The 19,261-nt window shown below is 40.4% G+C and overlaps 1 protein-coding gene across 4 annotated transcripts in view; it reads left to right on the top strand.

Annotated features, from left to right (window-relative positions):
* The first annotated feature begins 181 nt into the window (after positions 1-181).
* Positions 182-19,261, top strand: part of amot.L (angiomotin L homeolog) — a 48,178-nt gene continuing 29,098 nt past the window's right edge. Inside the window, exon 1 of one of the 4 annotated variants that reach the window (XM_018229871.2) lies at positions 182-1,017. The gene's annotated coding sequence lies outside the window, so the exon portion shown is untranslated. Of the gene's footprint in view, positions 1,018-12,129; positions 12,778-19,261 lie in introns of those variants that run through there. The other 3 variants (XM_018229870.2, XM_018229869.2, XM_041572750.1) reach the window with 3 other exon arrangements.

Here is a 19,261-nt window from a genome sequence, read left to right as displayed (position 1 = left end):
AAAAAATATAATTTTTATAAAACAAAGAATCCCCTTAAGACTTTCACGCTTCCTGTATTTGCAGCAAATGCCCTGATTTAAAATGTACCTCTCCTGTAGGTTGTCTAGATTATGTTAACTGGGCGTGGTCTTTATAATGGGCGTGGTTTGCTAAAAGTTTTTAAGTAACTCTGCAATTCCATTGTTCCCCTTCCTGATCTTAACTAGGCGTCCTATACAGTGTTTTTATATGAATGTTATTATTGACTACTGTGAAGCCTCACTATAGTAGCAACTACAGGTTGACACCAGAGGCAGCTGCCTGGAGACCATTATTTTTGGAAAATGGGGTTGGGGGGCATTCACTTCCATACAATTTGTTTATTGGGGCGTCACAGCAGAAACATTTGAGAGACGTTATTATTAATGAACTCATTGTCGCTCCTCCCCTCCCTGTGTCATTTGGTCTATTCCTACCGCTTACTTTGCTAGACGGGGTCATGGTATATTAGGGGTGTGAGGGGGTGCACACTAGCCAAAGATACAGCTATTGTAACGCAAACATTTATGTAAATCCTTCAGCAAAAAATCCTTCACCCTTGAGTAAATCCAAGCTACCAACTCACAGGAAATAAGGGAGGCAAACTGTAGTCCTAGCAGCCCCCAAACAATAGGTAGCCTGCCGGCCAGTGTGACATAATTCTCGTCACATTCTCAGGCCGTGTGTAACTCAGCAAGACCTTTGTTGTATGAACTGCGTTGCCAGCGCTGAAAGAGTTACTAAACCTTGCCCTGAATAAACCTTGGAAGCACAAAAGGCTCCTGTGTGCTGTGGAGCGGCAGGCCGAATGTCCAATGGGATGCGGAGAAGAGGAGGCGTGCTAGCCAATCGACAGGAGCGGGCGGTGACAGCGCGGAGACTGAGGCTGGCAGAGTGTGTTGGGCTGCCGGGAGGTATTGGAGTTGTGCTTTCTCTAAAGTCGGAAGGATATTCATCGGCGGGACCGGAGAAAGAAGAAGCTGGTGCCCTCACGGTAGGTACGTAGTTATGGAGCGGCTGTTTTGCTCTAATTATTGCCTTGTGCAGTGTACTCGTTCCGCCGTCCGTGGAGGCTCACACTGTATGTATGTATATAGCTATAACTTTATGTATATAGCTATAACTGTATGTATGTATATAGCTATAACTTTATATACAGAGCGCTGTGCAGTTTACATAAGGGGACAGGCATTTTCATTAATATAATACGTTTCAAACGTCCATATGTAATAGCCACATCCACTGGCATCACGTGAGTACATTGGTATATAAATATACGTGCTGTGCTCTCATCATGGACACTTACTGGCACCTACATTTCATATGCTGGATTCATACTGCTGTGTATGAGAACCCATTGGCGCCCCATGCTATACTGAATGCCGCTGTATGGACACCTCATAGTGTAATGGCAGTGATGTAGGAGCCTCGAATTCCATGCTGCTCAGCTGCTGTATCTGCATTTTGTTACAAACTGAGTCTTGGCAGTGTCTGTGTATAGGGGATCTTCCAGTCTGTAACCATGCTGTGTAACCATGCTGTATTCAAGGGGATGAGCACCTTCTGGAACCCATTCCTTGCTGGTCTATGTCACCTAGTGGCACTCCATTCCATCCTGTAATAATATTGTAACCCAGTGTATGGACACCCACTGACACCCCATTCTGTCCTGTAATTATATTATAACATAGTGTGTGGGCACCTACTGGGACCCCATTCCATCCTGTACTGCTGTTGTATCCCAATGACTGGGCACCTACTGGCACCCCGTTCCTTCCTGTAATAATATTGTAACCCAGTGTGTGGGCACCCACTGGCACCCCGTTCCATCCTGCAATACTGTTGCATCCCAGTGAGTGGGCACCTACTGGCAGTCTGTTCCATCCTTTAATAATATTGTAACCCAGTGTGTGGGCACCTACTGGCACCCATTCTGTCCTGTAATAATATTGTAACCCAGTGTGTGCCACCTACTGGTACCCCGTTCCATCCTGCAATACTGTTGCATCCCAGTGAGTGGGCACCTACTGGCAGTCTGTTCCATCCTGTAATAATATTGTAACCCAGTGTGTGGGCACCTGCTGGCACCCTGTTCCTTCCTGTAATTATAGTGTAACCCAGTGTGTGGGCACCTACTGGCAACCTGTTCCTTCCTGTAATAATATTGTAACCTAGTGTATGGACACCTACTGGCACCCTGTTGCATCCTATAATAATATTGAATCCCTATGAGTGGGCACCTACTGCCACCCCGTTCCATCCTGTAATAATATTTTATCCCAGTGTGTGGGCACCTACTGGCACCCCTATTCTGTCCTCTAATACTGATGTATCTACTGGCACCCTATTCCATCCTATAATACTGATTTGTCCTAGTGTATGGAGATTTACTGGAACCCACTCCTTGCTGTTATGTGTCCCAGTGTATGGGTGCAATTTGGCACTCCATTCCATGCTGTAATACAGTGGGTCCCAGTGTGTGGGCACCTACCTGTATCCCATCCAGGCTGTATTACTGATGTGGCTCGGTGCGCCTCCATACATTAGGATTTATTTTACAGGGATTCCAAAAGATGACAATTGAAAAGGACTCAAGTTAAATTGAGAACAGAGTGGCAGCAGTCATGTAAAATGAAGGATAGCCAGCCCCTAAAAATCATCACTTGACATGCATTCAGAACTGTATCTAGTTGGCAGCTCTGTGGGGGTGCAGAGATCATTGTAAACAGTTTAACCTTTGTATAAAATATAAACTGCTGTAACTTGCACAATTGCATCTTTTATTAGAAACATTTCATATAGGGCAACATCTTCTGTTCTTGAGGTATGTCCTTATGTACTCCGGTAACACACAGAGTCATGGGTATCACTCTGGAGAAGGCCAGGTTTCCATCGGGAGTATTAAGTGAAGCACCTTAGCATGTGCAGTGCCCGTACTAGCAGTATTTCTACATATGGGGAGAAAGAGTTTGGGGTGCTTGTAGACATTTTCATTGGTCAGTTGGTTTGATCCAGCATATTTAATATATATATATTTAATATACAATATACGTTTTTCAAGGGACCATAAAAAAATGTTTTAAAATCCAGGAAAATCTAAAATAAACCGCCTGGAACATTTTTAACAAGTTTCACCAGGTTTAGGGTCAGTACACACGAGAAGATTTGGGGAGATTTAGTCGCCTGGCGACTAATCGCCTCTTCTTCTGCCAGACAATCTCCCCAAACTGCCTTAACATGTCTTCCCATCTGGCTATAATGAAAAGTCGCCTGCGCTAAAGCAAACGCGGCGCTTCATTTTCCGAAGTCGCCCGAAGTTTACTTGTGAGGCAACTTCGGAAAACTAAGCGATGCGCATTATATTACGGGAAGACATGCTAAGGCAGTTCGGGGAGATTGATGCCCAGAAGAAGAGGCGATTAGTCGCCAGGCGACTAAATCTCCCCGAATCTGCTCGTGTGGACTGACCCTAAAAGGGGCTGTTCACCTTCCAAACACTTTTTTCAGTTTAATTGTCTTCAGATTGTTCCCCAGAAATAAAGACTTTTTTCAGTTACTTTCCATTTTTTATGTTTTACCGTTTTTCCAAAATCTAAATTTTAATGTCCCTGTCTCTGGCATTTCAGTCAACAACTCAGTAATTCAGGGGTAGACTATAGACTGTTTTGCAACATTTAGTTGATACATTTCTCAGCAGCATCTGTAGAGTATTAGCAACTATTGTATCAATTCTAACCGGTAATCAAACTCAGGGATTCTTCTCAGCAGGGCCAAAGATATGAAATGTATCAACTAAATGTATCAATTTAGAACAGGGTCGTCAACCCCTCCCCCCACATTCCCAGACCAGCTTTAGAAGATGAAAAATGAAACTTTACACTTCAATATTAGGAAAACATTCACACATGGAAAATAGAAAGTAATTGGAAAAAGTCTTTATTTCTGGTGAACAATCTGAAACCAACTGAAGTGGAAAAAGTGTTGGAAGGTGAACAACCCCTTTAAGGTCTTCCTAAATCCTGCTGTTTAATATGCATGGGTAAGTCCCTGATGTCACTGTCTTAGTCATTGCTTTTGAATTTGTATCTAGTTTGGGAGTTGTTGGCAAGTAAAGTGGCATAGCTGTATTAATTCTGGCATGATGAGAAGCAGAACCACTGGGCGGCCCTGAGGAAGCAGCAGCAGCTCATTTGAATAGAGATATAATGAGAATAAGCAATAGTAATGTTAGTTATGTGAGTCATTCCATTGGCTTGCCTTGCTATGCACCTGTCTCAATGTGAAATGCAGCCACCTGCTCAGAATGGTGTCCCTCTCCAGTCACTGTCACCCACAGCCACCGTTCCCAAAGAAGAGGAAGGGAGGAGACGGCTTTGGCAGGAAGGGTTCCTACGTGGCTGGAGACCTGGGTGGGAACTTGACATTCCTGTCTTCAGGAAACCACAGTACCACCAGAGGCATGCTGGGAGTAGTGCTCCGTTCTCCTATTCAATGTCTCTCAGCAACACGTTGCCTGCAAAGACCGGATTATTCAGTACAAGCGTGACTGTTAAACTTAAGTTTTGCATGCAAACTTTTATACAGTAATAAAATAAAAAAACACATGTAGCGCTCGTGCAGGAGTTAAAGGGGATGTAACCCCAAAATCAAATTTTGCCTAATGAAAGAAAATGTAATTGTAAGCTAACGTTGAAGGGTTTGCAATGCATAATTGCAGCCCTGCACTGCTGGTTTTCGCTCTTAAAACAATGTAGGAGAGATGTCTGCCTTGCATGCTTCTTCACATTCCGACTGGCTTCTGCTTACGTTGTCTCAAAGGTCAGCAACTGAGCGAGATAATGAAAAGAAAGCTTTCATTAGCAGTTATATTTATAAATAAATATGATTGATATATTGGAAACCTGCTTAGAATTGCCGTTTCTTGCAGTATGCAGCACTGCATGTTTCATATTTAAATAAATGATCGATCTCCTTAAATGTGTATCTGTGCTGTTTGCGTTCAATTGATACACTTCATTTTCTTTTTCATTCTCTTAAAGAAAACAGAAACAGGTAGATTTTATATAAGAGTAATATATTTACATGCTGGCTTGTGGATGCACCAAATCCAACAGTCTGTCCAAGATTCATAGTCATGTGTGGGTTTTTTTTTTTGCACTGTTCTTTTTAACCCTTTCCCTAATTTGCATATGCAAATGAGATGTTGGACGTGGTTAAGTGTTTTGTCAAATGCTTCATGAATGATTTGGGATTTGGCCAAATCTAAAATTTTTGATTTAATGCATCCCTAATGCACAACTTTCCTTCTGTGTAAAACAAACAATGTTTCATCATACTTAATGAAATTAAACGGCATTGTTCTAAAACAAATGTCACATTTCTCAGATTTGAAAGGGTGACTGACTTGGGACATCAGGACCTTCATAAAAACCAGTGTATTATTAACCCGTTACCCGCGGGTTTGTGCCGACCTCGCTGTGCCTTTTGTGGGTCACAGGCAGGTTTGGGTTGAGTTCTTCTGCTTGCTTTCCCTGCCCATGACCTTAGACTACCGGCTTCCGGGTTTATAGGATTTTTGTGGTGTCATCGGCGGGTCTATAAATGGAGGGGGGAAGCCGGGGCCAGATGGGGTGGTTGTGGGTTCAGGTCAGGTGGGGGTTGAGCTTTTCTCGACCTGCACATCACTAAAGTAAGGCATTGTGTAAGTGGACAGAATGGGATTTCTTGCTGTTGTGTAGAACTGACCATGGTTGACATTAGGGATAATTACCTATGGTTATTTGATACAAGGTTGGGGTCCAAAGTTTTTGCTAGACAGTTGCATTGGGTGCAAGCAGGGCCTATAGCTAGAACTGGCTTTGGTTGGAAAACATCAGAAGCACAGATATAGTGGCTAACTGAGCCAGATGGAAATTCACTTGGAAGTTCACTTGCATGGGTGTTTTCTCACTTTTCACTTTAAGGCTAGTGCCACCCCTAATGGATTCTCGGCCTGTGGATAAATGCAGACCAAGAATTTGCCCCATCTCTCCTAAAAGCTTTTTGATGTCCCTGCACCTGGAGCCATTGAATCGACCCCGTTTCAAGCACATGGAGTGTATTTTGGCACAGAAACACTAAAATATGCATTTTTGTACCAAAATCTGCTCTGTGTGACTGCACCTGGGCTAATACCATGGCTCCGGTGCAGGCTCATCAGAAAGCTTTTAGAAGGTTAGGGGTGGTTTTCGGCCTAAGTTTGTCTGTAGGCCAAGAATCCACAACGTTTGGCAATAACTTTGGGTTAAGGCCACATGGGGCATACAGCAATCAGTCCCTTACCTTGCCTACATCTGGAACCATTGCGTTGGCCCAGATTTGTGCATATGCATTGTTTTGGTGATAAAATCTGGCTGATTTTCAGCCCATGTGGCATTACCCTAACTGTTTGCTAAATATGCCCATTAGAATCATACACGTGAACTGAAACTAGTGTAATGTCCTTGTGACCTGTGGCTAAAGGTGGCCATACAAGGGTCGATAAAAGCTGTCGACAGACCGAGTCGGCAGATTATTGGCCCGTGTATGTGCCAGATTGCGGCTGCATCTGTTCGTTGATGCGGTCCCGCGATCCGACCGCCTGTTACCCATCGTTAGTATCCAATGTTGACAATAAACCTTTTCTTTATTTTCACAGCATTATGAAGCCCTGTAGTGCTTCTTTTGCTGAGAAAGGTTACTTATGATATAAAAGACGACACCCAGGCATATACTGATCATATATTGGAGTGCACCATAAATGGGACTTTATGTGTATATATACATACATTTTTTTCTAGTCCTGAAGAAGGCTCAAGTGAGGAGCCGAAACGTTGAATACATTTTTTTTTTCACTTTTTTTCAAGACCTGATTGGTGTGATCTTTTCATTGTGGTGTGTGTGTGTGTATCTATCTATCTATCTATCTATCTATCTATCTATCTATCTATCTATCTATCTATCTATCTATCTATCTATCTATCTATCTATCTATATCTATCTCAGGTATTATATTTCAGGTTGTTGTGGTGGATATTGTGTACAATGATGCTAGCAGTGGTCAAGACTGGTAACCAAAAACAGCTCCTATCCTGTTCTGTCTCTTGGGGGTTGCTGAGTTTGGATAAGACTTTTTTTTCCCTTGAATGCTGGGCAAATTTCAGTTCTAAACAGATTCCATTGTGAATCTGCTGACTGGATGTTTAGAAAGATAACCTTATTTATTGTATTTATCTAAGAAGCTGTGTATACAGCTGTTCGAGTGGCCTGTGATAATTTTAGGATAACATTTTTTGGAAGAGCCTGTAATTTGTTAAATTTGCTCTGTTTAGCGCCAATAGAAAGTATGTGACAAGGCTTCAGTTTACTTCTTTGAATGAGCCATTTGTGGTGTCAGGGTTAGCAAGGAATGTGAGGTTACTGGGTCAGAGGATTAAAGCCCAGGACATGTAAAAGTATCTCTGCCTCACTCGGATTAAAGAGAATATTTGACCCTTACTGGCCATGACCACTGTGGTGTGTCTCTCACCCACTCCTGTGGCTGAGGGGATGCGGAGGAGGTGTATAGAAGTATGTATATGATATTAGTTGTAAGGCAGATTGCTGCGCTGAGGTTCCTATGGGAACAAGCATGAATTCATTGAATTTCTGCTCTAAAGATAGTCCATTATGTGAACTGCAATAACACAGCGGCAAGCTGTCGGTTAACTCATTCACAACCTGTTTATTTCCACTTACAGAATGCCATGTATATTCAGTACTGTGGGGGACAATTGATGTACAGCGCTACAGTCATAATAGTAAGTGCATTTAGTAGAGGTTGCTACTTTGTGTTGTGTAGTCAAACAAATGCATTTACTCACTGAGCATGCTAGGCATTGTGCAGGTATCTTTCTGTTATCCAGAATGCTCTGGTTTTCCCACATATGGGTTCTTTCCATGATTTAGATCTCCATACCTTAAAGGACATGTAAAGCCTAAATTTTCCTACCATGTATATAAGTTAGGCACATCTCCCCCACCCAAATGGCATTATTTTACTGCATACATCCCCTCCGTTTGCCAGTGTCATTACAAATCCCTAAAATAAATAGCAGCTTTCACCCGGGGGCTGTTTTCCCTCTGACACATCATCAGTGCATTCATATCTGCAAACAGCACATACACTCTGTAAAGTTCATGCAATTAAAGAATGCAGGCTAACACAGGCAGAATTTACTATGATGACAAATACTTCTGGGGTTGAGTACTGTAAAAGTTACTCTGAGCTCAGGAGAGACGGGGTAGGAGAAAATAGTATCCTACAGCTGAAGTTTCTATGGGGACCAGCAATGCTATCTCTTCATTGGCTGTTAGACTGGAGGGTGTATTTAGTAATCTGAGCTGAGAAGAACTGAGCATGCTCATAAGCCAAAGGAAATTCCTTTGGGGGGAACAGAGTGGGTTAGAGGAGGAGAAGGAATCCTAAGTGATTAAGGGGATGCTGCAGCCTTACTATTAACTGTTGAACAACCAGAGTGGCAGGTATTTAGAGATTTTAAAGAGGCTCTTCTTTTGTGTGCCCTTTAAGTCTACTAAAATGCATTGTAACATTAGTTCTTCCCCATTTATTTGACATTTTGCTTTTGTCCCTGCAGGCTGCCAGATTTAGCATAAAACTTCAGATTTCCCTGCTAACTTGAGCATGATTTGACTGTATATTTGTGTGTGTGTGTGTGTGTGTGTATATATATATATATATATATATATATATATATATATATATATATATATATATATATATATATATATATATATATATATATATATATATATATATATATATATATATATATATATATATATATAATGTCCCACAGTACCAATAGGATCCAGTGGTGCATGATCAAATGTATTGTAATAGATGTGAATAGAGGATCAACACTCACTTGTAGTAATAGTGATGAAAAATACTTTTATATTACAGGCCCACCTGGGGACCTTTCTGAAGGTCTAATCCTTGAGAAAGGTCCCCAAGTGGGACTGAAACGACTCGTATGAAATAAAAGTATTTTTCTATCTATCTATCTATCTATCTATCTATCTATCTATCTATCTATCTATCTATCTATCTATCTATCTATCTATCTATCTATCTATCTATCTATGTGAGTTTCTGTCCTGTGGCATGTGTGACTGATTATAACTTGATATGAGGTATCACCATTTATAAGGATACGTTTTACAGGATATTTACAGGAACTTACAGGATATTCGCAAGCACAATGAACATTCAAATGTATCTTCTGTATATAAGAATTATGAGGTATCAAAGAATATATTTGGATTATATTAATATAATCCTCATTAATTTGCCCCTAGTGTGTTTGCAGAAGATCTGTGATTGGCCAGATTTGATGCAGTAGTATGTTGGACAGATTTTTTTGTCCTTGGAAAGAATGCCCTGCAGTGCTGTTGATGGAGTGTTACAAAAATTCATTTTCATTTGTTACATACTCCTTGTAGTACATGGTGTGCCATTAAGCAGCCTATTTCCCATTGAAGTTGAAGATGTTTTAAATAGGAAGAATTGTATCACCCAAAATCAAAGCCTTAACTCATGTTGGTTTCTTATTATAAGTTGAGGGGTTGTTCACCTTTAAATTCATGTATGTAGACATTGATATTCTAATGGTTTTTCGGTTATTTAGCTTTTTCTTTGGCAGCTCTCCAGTTTGGTATTGCTGCAGCTATCTGGTTGCTAAGGTATTTTTTACCCTAGCAACTGGGCAGTGGATCACCCAAGAGATGGGAACATGAATAGGGAGAGGACCTGCCTAGAAAGATGAGCAACACAAAGTAACAATAGCAAGAAAACTGAAGCCTCACAAAGCAATACATTTTGGCTGCTGGGATCAGTGACCACCATTTGAAAGCTGGAAAGAGTCAGAAGAGGAAGGCAAATAATTTGAAAACGATAAAAAAAAAAAAAAAAATACTGTAGATCCATTCTATAAGATACTAAAAGTTTTATCTTCAAGGTGAACCTCCCCTTGACTTGGCCTCTCCTGGAGAAGCGGGTAGCTTACTGACCAGTATATAGAGCCCATATATTCAGCTTCCTGACTAATCTGGATGTCATAGAAACACATAAGCAAATTCATAAATGTGCACTTTGAAAGGTATGCTAGGAGAGACTTGGTGACATTATATTGGCAGGCCTCGGTGTTGCCTGAAAACTCTAGTCAGAGAGAAGATTGGAGTGTAAATGATGAACCTGCTGCTGCTTTATCCTCAGTTAGATGGTAAGTACTTGCAGATTCCTGCACGCTGACGGATTTCCTGCTGAGTGGAATTTTTTCTGCTGATCTGTCCCTGGCCACTGAATGCACAGTTTCCGTTTTGGGCTGGAGAACTCCAGGGCCGAGAGGCTTCCTTCTACAGAAATCTTTTAACCCCTTTGTTATTAAGGTCTTGGGTCACATGTTCAAACACATGTACAAACTTCGATTCAGAAGCCAGAAAATTTGTTTCAGATATTGATTTTCTTTTTACCCTGCCCCAAAAAGTGAGCACATTGTAATAGTTACACCTAACAAAGGCTTTTGCTTCTATGCAGCATTCATGCACAGATTTATTACGGATTGAGTTGTGTTTTGCATGAAAATTTGAGTTTTCAAAGTAATTTTTTTGGGTAAAAAAATAAATTTTTCCGGTTAAAAAAAACCCATTAATTTAAAAAAAAGATTTATAATAGCTTGAATCCGAAAATACACCTTCTAAAACCTGTCGAGGTCATGTAGTAGTTAATGGCAGAGGTCCCTTGAACCATTTGAAGGTGTTAATAGCCTTCATGATGTTTGTGTTTTTTCAGAGGGTTTTGCCCGAAAACTCAAGTGATTTGTGTATTTTTTCGCCATAAACTCAAGCGATACATGTATTTTTTTTGCCGAAAACTCGATTGAAGTTTTGGGGTTGTTAACCCTGATCTCGCGGAATGGAGTTTTTTCCATTTGAGTTTTCCTTAAAGGAACAGTAACGTCAAAAAATAAGTGTTTTTAAGTAATGAAAATATAATGCAGTGTTGCCCTGCACTCATTAAACTGGTGTTTTTGCTTCAGAAACACTACTATTGCTTAAATAAATAAGCTGCTGTGTTGCAATGGGGGCAGCCATTCAAATGAGAAAAGGCTCAGGTTACACAGCAGATAGCAAATAAGCTCTGTCTGTCTAATGGTGTTATCTGTTATCCATTAGTTATCCTGTGCCATATAGCCGTTTTTCAATTTCCGCCATTGCTCCACAGCAGCTTGTTTATATGAACTATAGTAGTGTTTCTGAAGCAAACACATCGGTTTTACCAGTGCAGGGCAACACTACATGATATTTTCATTACTTTAAAACACTTACATTTTTTGATGTTACTGTTCCTTTAAATAAGAAATCATTGTGTTGTGAGTTCATTTTAAGTAAGTTCCTTAGAGAAGCACTTTTCTGATTGAATCAGTATAGTACCGGGAACTTCTGCGAATGGCATCACCAATTCCTGTATCTTCAGAATTGTCACTTTAGGCCTCAAGCACACGGGCAGATTCGGTTGCCTAGCGACTAATCGCCTCTTCTGCGGTGCGACAATCTCCCCGAACTGCCTTTGCCGTGCCTGCTATAATGATAAAACGCTAGCGCCAATGCACTCGCGGCACTTCGATTTCCAAAGTCTTGAGGTGACTTTGTAAATCGAAGCACCGCGAGTGCATTGGCGCTAGCGTTTTGTCATTATAGCAGGCGGCAGGCATTGGCAAAGGCAGTTTGGGGAGATTGTCGCACCGCAGAAGAGGCGATTAGTCGCCAGGCGACTAAATCTCCCCGAATCTGCCCGTGTGCTAGCTCCCTTGCTACGATTCGATACATATTCTTTCAAACAGGAGACCCTTTCTTCATCCAGGTAGCATTTTCAATGAGCCCTACAAATATTTAACAAATCAGTAGCTCTTAGGGCAGAGACACAAGTTGAGATTCAGGGAGATTATTCACCCAGCGACAAATTGCCTCTTCTTCGGGCGACTAATCTCCCCAAACTGCCTTCCCGGCAGGTAGAATCTAAATTGCCGGCGGGATGGCATTTGGAGTGCTTTATTTTCCGAAGTTGCCTTGTGAGGCCTTGCGACTAAATCTCCATGAAATGCTGGGCACAAATTGCCTTTTACCAAAGCAGGAAGTAAGCTGTGCTGATATAATTACTTCCCAGGTCACAAAGAAAATAGAGGGTGAGTTCACAGGTGTGTACGGATTATCCTGAATTTCAGCAAAGCTTCTTACTCCCACCGCTCTAAACTACAGCTTTCAGTATCCTCAGGCAGTCCAACGGAACTTTAACCAAACTTTTCCTGGATGAAATTATTTATATTAGCAATTATGAAGGAAGCTGAAACTGCAAGCTGAAACAACTCATTTCTATTTTGTACAGTTAACTGTTCGATCAGCCAGTCTGCAGCGAAGGTAGCTCAACAGACGTGGTCCATCTTGTCTCCAATCTTTGTGCATGATATCCCCTCCCCTCTTTAACTGAAAGCTCACATGATTCCCATTAGAGAGCAGCACAAGCTTCAGGCCTCTGTTACATCAGCAGAACACACAACAGTGCCTTTCGTCCTGCAGGGAAGATGCATATCTGTGGGTAAAGAGAGATGCCAGAGGGTCCCATGTGTTTGAGAGGAATCTGTACTGCAGCTCTGCACCCCAGCCAGTTACACATAACCAAGGTATAATAATGCTGCTATTGATGGGAGGTCACACAGAACTCAGGCCCGATCTTTTGGCAGCGAAAGAATCCCGCAGCCCTGAATATGCTGAGCTCTCGTGAAGCTACACATTGAATAATGTTGGAATTGCAGCTTGATTACGTTACAGTGGGAAAGGGCAGCAGTCCTGAATTTCTCTGGTTAGGAGAGGATTTTGATGTGTTAAAAATAACCTTATGGTATGGAGAAGTAATGACAGGGTTTTACAAGCTTTATATCCATTTTTTTATCCAAAACTGTATTTGGACTTGTCTTGTTCCAAAGGTCTGTACAGCACAAGTGGCTTGCCTTATGTAGCTAACAGTAGGGATACACAGTTTTACCGCACATTAACATATGATGGATTTTTATTCCTAAAATGTAACCCTGTTCATTTAAAGGGATGGTTCACCTTTACATCAACCTTGAATGTTGTAGAATGACCCATTGTAAGAAACTTTTTAATTGGTCTTCATTTATTTTTTATAGTTTTCAAATTATTTGCCTTCTCCTAACTCTTTCAAGCTTTCAAATGGGGATCACTGACCACATTTAAAAAACAAATGCTCTGTAAAGCTACAAATGTATTGTTATTACAGCTTTTTATTACTCTTCCTTCTATTCAGACCCTCTCCTATTCATATTCCAGTCCCTTATTCAAATCAACGCATGGCTGCTAGGTAGGGTTGCCACCTTTAATGGAAAAAAAATACCGGCCTTCCTATATATTTAACTTTTTTCCCTATTAATAACATTGGGATCAGCCATCATTTTTACCGGCCAGGCCAGTAAAATACCGGCCAGGTGGCAACCATACTGCTAGGGTAATTCGGACCCTAGCAACCAGATTGCAAACCTGCTGAATTAAAAGCTAACTAACTCAAATAATAAAAAAAATTAAGACCAATTGCAAATTGCCTCAGAATATCACTCTCTATCATACTAAAAGTGTGAACAACCCCTTTAATATACATACAGCTGTGATAAGAAACAACCTAATTAGTCAAACTATTTGAATTACGTTGGAGCTTTTGGGGATGGTCATAATTTAGGTAAGCAATATGGCAGCTAAAAAAATGCTAGTACAGGTATACACATAATAATGTTTAATTCATATATAGGAACCATAAAAATGCATACAAGCTCAACTGGGCTACACCATAGAATATTTTAATGTTCAATGCAACTTTTTCATACCTTGCCCCCAATTTTTGCACATTATTCAGAATGCTCGGATAAATGGCAGTACCATTGCTCATAGTGTCCTATTTAAAATAAAAATGATACTGATCTGCAATTTCTCAATACCTTGCACTACATGATTACTGGGCTAGAATAAATCCAAATTAGTAGCACAACAATTCTATTGAGGTTTTTTTAAGTAAAGTTTAAGGTATGAAAGAAAGAAAGAAACCTTCTCTGGAAGATAACAGATCCCATACCTGTAGTAGCAACTAAAAGTACCATGAGCTATGTTTTAGCACACATGTGGGAAATGTAATAAAATATATAAATATATAATAGGACTTATCTAAAATGAGGGAGGCAATGATGTGTGTGTGTGTTATCCTAGCCTATCCATAGCCTGTTTGGAGATCAGTGCTCATTATGGCACATACCGAATCCTAGTTAACATATTAAAATTGATGGGAAATGTCCAGTGTCTGTGTAGGTCTGGACTCCTTCAACTAAAAGACTGTCTTGACATTCTGTAAATCACAGGAAAACCAGATTCAACTACTGTATATCCAAATCTTGCTAAAAACCCATGGGCTTGTGTCCAAAAACATAATCAAGTGTAGAAGAAAGTATTTGAGGAATGTATCTGTTATCACCTGCATGTGGGTTTCTAGTAATTATGGAACATGGAATACAATCTGCATTGTAGCTATGTGATCTGTACTAACTCAAGGATCAGAGCCTTCTTGCTCTTGTCACTTTATTCCTAGCTGGCAGCAGGTGGGTTAACTGTCAGCTACGGATAGTATAAAGGTAACTGTGCCTTTTTTTGTATTCCCATTGAATTGCTTCCGCTCCAGGAGATTTGCTGGGGAAGTATCAGTTGTCCTTTGATCAGTGTCTCCCTTGTTAATTGTATGCAAAGCATTGAAATGACTCGCATTACTGCTGCCTTTGTTCTGCATTCCTTACCTTTATTTTTGTCTTTCCCTGGAATCTACCGTCAGGTTTTGAGCCGATGCACAGCAATGTTAGTTTTCCATTAATATGACCAACAGGTCTGAGAGATTTGGCATTAAATGGGTTGTTCACCTTTAATTTAACTTTATGTATATTATAGAATTGCCCATTCTAAACAACGTTTCTATTTGTTTTTATACAAACAAGGGTTTACAGAGTACAATATGATTAGAGGGCCCATGAGCTTACGTGTTATTATTGTAACTTTTTATTACTTTTCTTTCTATTCAGGCACTCCTCTATTCTTTTTCTCATTGAAACCTCTACCTGGTAAATTGGCCCATAGCAACCAGATAGCTGTTAAAGTGTCAAACTAGAGAGCTGCTGAATAAAAGGCCAAATCATTTAAAATCTACAAAGAATAAAAAATGAGGACTAATTGCAAATTGTCTCAGAATATCACTGTCTACATCATGCTAGAAGTTTAATTTTTAAGTGAACTACCCCTTTAAGACAAATCTATTGCTTCATATTATGTGTACAGGTTGACTTTTAGGGGCTGTTGCCTCTAAATCTGTATTGCAGTGCCTTATAGGTGTGGGCCATACAACATTCTTTACTGATTTAGGAGGCATAAAGTGTCATTTGGGGACAGTCTTCATGCATTCCTTTCTTCTAGTTATGAAAAAAAAAATATTATAATTCTCTAAAAAAAAAAATCCCTAGCTATAAGGGTTGGGTTGGCTGTACATCCTGGTAATTACTGTATGTGACGTTATCTACAGAACTTTCTACAGATCATAATTATGTTTAATACAGGGTGTTAAGAGAAACTCAAAATGTTTATGTATACTAGAAGTGAAGTGGAGAACATTTTTCAAATTGGTCCCTCATACGTGTCAGACAGATGAGAATTCACTTGTGTCTGACTCCAGTAGGGTGAAAATGAACAAGCCGCAGGGGCTCACTGGGCAAATTTGCCCATGGGCAGTAACCCATAGCAACCAATCAGTAACTGTCATTTTTCAGCCAGCTGCAGGTGAAACAAAGAAAGCAAACATTTGATTGGTTGCCATGGGTTACTGAGCAGGTGCAAATTTGTCGAGTGTTTATGAATAAGGGCCAGTGTCTGCCATGAAGGCTACAGAGCTGCCAGCCAGATACACCAGAGATTAATGAGTCACATCACAGCAACAAATCACTGGGGTTTGAAATAATATAAACCGGATCAGTCATTTCCATAAACAATTTCAGAACATTTTTCTGCTTCGTGTTGCTGCAGTATTGTGAGATCTATTCGTGTTTCCTTTCGTTCAGAATGTGGCATATTGTTGGTGAGTGTCAGGGAGGCTTGTGGAAGAATTGTGTTTAGGCTGAGTATTTTGTTTAGGTGATTTACAGCAGTCCTTGCTTCATTGCCAGTCCTGAGTCAGATTCTTTGGTATGTACATAGAGACTTGGCCAAGATCCATACACCTGCTTCTGCCACACCCTAGCCTGCCTGAATTATGTACATACATACATCTCTGGTTTACTCTGTGTGCTCATCATACTGGGCTGGTTCTTTCATTTTATTACTAAACACCTATATGTCTCTGCTTTAATCCGGAATGCAAATAATGAAATGAAATATGCTGGTATATAGTTGACGTGACAATGGGCTGGCTGCCTTATGGCCCTGTCGTGGTTACAAGTCACTGGAGGCTAGCGCCCTTGTAGCACAATCCCAAGGCGTTCCTTACAACTCAAATGAGATAAGTAATACATTAGCTCCTTTCATTTATAAACATTTTTTCAGAGGGGATATTTTATGTACAGGCCTGGGATCCGTTACCCGTAAACTCGTTATCCAGAAAGCTCTGAATTATGGAAAGGTTGCCTCCCATAGACTCCATTATAATCAAATAATCCAAATTTTTAAAAATGATTTCCTTTTCTCTGTAATAATAAAACAGTACCTTGTACTTGATCCAAACTAAGATATAATCGGGCCGGAACTAGGGGTAAGCAGAAGAGGCAGCTGCCTAGGGTGCAATAATAGGGGGGTGCTGGGCAGCTACCTCTAAAATTGCCTTCTCCCTACCCCTAGTCCACTCCTCTCAGTCTCCCTTCCCTCCTGACACCCTCCCCTCCATCGCTGTCCCTCCCTTCCCTCCTTGCTCTCCCCTCCCTCCCCCCGTTGCTCTGTCGCACGCATGCGCACACGTTTGGGGGGTGGGGCTTTCCAGGCCAAGTTGCCTAGGGCCTTGGGTTTATTTAATGTTTACATGATTTTCTGGTAGACTTAGGGTATGATCCAAATTAAGGAAAGATCTGTTATCCGGAAATCCCCAGGTGCCGAGCATTCTGAATAACAGGTCCCATATGGTTGTTATTCTTTCATCTAGGTAAGAGAAAACATACACGAGGCAACGTTACACATCGCACTTGCTGCTGCTGATCTAGCGTTACAGCTTGATAAACTAACAAAAGAAAGTGGCCCCATCTGTGTTATGGAAATAAATGGAACATTTTCATTAGAGGGTCACTGCGCCTCCTTTTTCAACATTATTTTAATAGAATAGGGCCTGTGCTCAACATACTTTTAGCCTGTTATTCTAATTAAGAAAAAAAATATTGTTTTTGTTTATTTCTTGAGCTAAACAGGGAAACTGGAGCCACTAACATCCTGTTTCTTGTGAGCTAGTTAATCAGATTACCAGTGCACAGATAAACCACCTGAATAATGGACTCTCTAAACCAGTCATTACAAAGGTCACACCTTTGTTGTCACTGTTTTGTCGTACAGGAGAACGTACATGTGAGGGGGTTGTTTATACAGAGCCCATTATTTAGCTCTAATTATAATAACTCGACTCATTCGCTATAAGTGCTTTATAGCAGAATGTATTTTTTTTTCTGCACGTATTAAAAAGAGGTGTACATAAGCATATATCGTCCCTTTGACTTTACTGGTTTCTAGACCTCCGATATTTCTAAGTCAATAATATAAAGTGTATTGCAAACTATAGGCTGTGAGTAAGAGCCTCCGTTGCAGGAAGTGTTTCATTTATCACGGTCCCTTGACAACACGTGCAGAGGTTGCACTGGGTTTCAACAAAACCAGTGTCGTAGGAGATGGAGAGGTGAGAGGTTAACCATGATAGGGTGTTTGGTTACTTTAGTGTAATGTGAATAGTGAGGATGGAAAAGTGTTGCTTTGAAATAATCCACCTTTAGAGCTCTGAATGTAATTTAGTAGTGGGACACGGAGCTTTCTGTTTAACGAGCAGCCAGAAGATGCTCAGATCATTTGCTATCCCGAGGACACACTTCAAAGCAGAGGTGCGCTCAATGCATTCATGTTTGCTGAGCATCAAAGGAATTTTTATCTTTTTACTTGAAGGAAAACATGGAGTTATGTGATTTAACTTAGGGGTGGCCTGGAATAGAATAAAAGGGATCAATTCTGGGGCACAGCACAATGATATAATGTATACACAGTGCCTTGCAAAGCTTTTCAAACCCTTGAACAATCTTCTTGTTTTACTGAATAATAAAATCCTACACTGGAGTTTTTGTTCTCTGTGATATTTCTAATCTTGTGCTTTTCTGACCAAAAACATTTTTTTTTCTTACATTGCACCTTTCCTTATGGAGTGATGGCTTTTTTGTGCCACACTTCCTTAAAGTGTTATGGTTAACTGAATTCCAGTCTCCGCTTCTGCACTTCTTAGCTATTTTAAAGTGATTATTGACCTCTTTGTGGGTTTTTGTAGTCTCCTAGGAAACGTAGCATCTGGAAAACCCACTGGGACACTTAAATTTGCCACTTGTTAAAGGGGAACTATTGCAAAAATGAAAATGTAATATAAGCTTCATCATGGTGAAACAAGACACATTCTAAATACAATCAATTAAATATTCTGCATAGTTTCTGAAATAATCATGTTTATGTTCACTATTCCTCTCTCAACATCTGTTTCTCTTCATTCTTTCTTCATGCAGCAGTTGGGTGTCAGATGAATGATCCAATATATATTTTAGGGCTCCCTTTCCTAGCAGATGTATTAGAGCTCACTCAACTGATTCCAGTACAAACAAAATCTAACCAAATAACTGCCTTTTGCACAAATCCTGCATGTAGAGAGACATGATTTCTGGTGATATTAATACAGTGAGCTCTAATACATCTTCTAGGCAAAAGGAGCCCCCCTATAAGATATATTGGATTTAATTGTCAATGATTATCGGACACCCAACTCCTGCATGAAGAGAAAATGAAAGAAACAGATGCTGAGAGAGGAATAGTGAAGATATTTCAGAAATGGTACAGAATTTTTATTTG

This window comes from Xenopus laevis, chromosome 8L (genome assembly GCF_017654675.1).
Source record: "Xenopus laevis strain J_2021 chromosome 8L, Xenopus_laevis_v10.1, whole genome shotgun sequence".
NCBI lineage: Eukaryota > Metazoa > Chordata > Amphibia > Anura > Pipidae > Xenopus > Xenopus laevis.
This window is presented reverse-complemented; position numbering and strand designations above follow the sequence as displayed.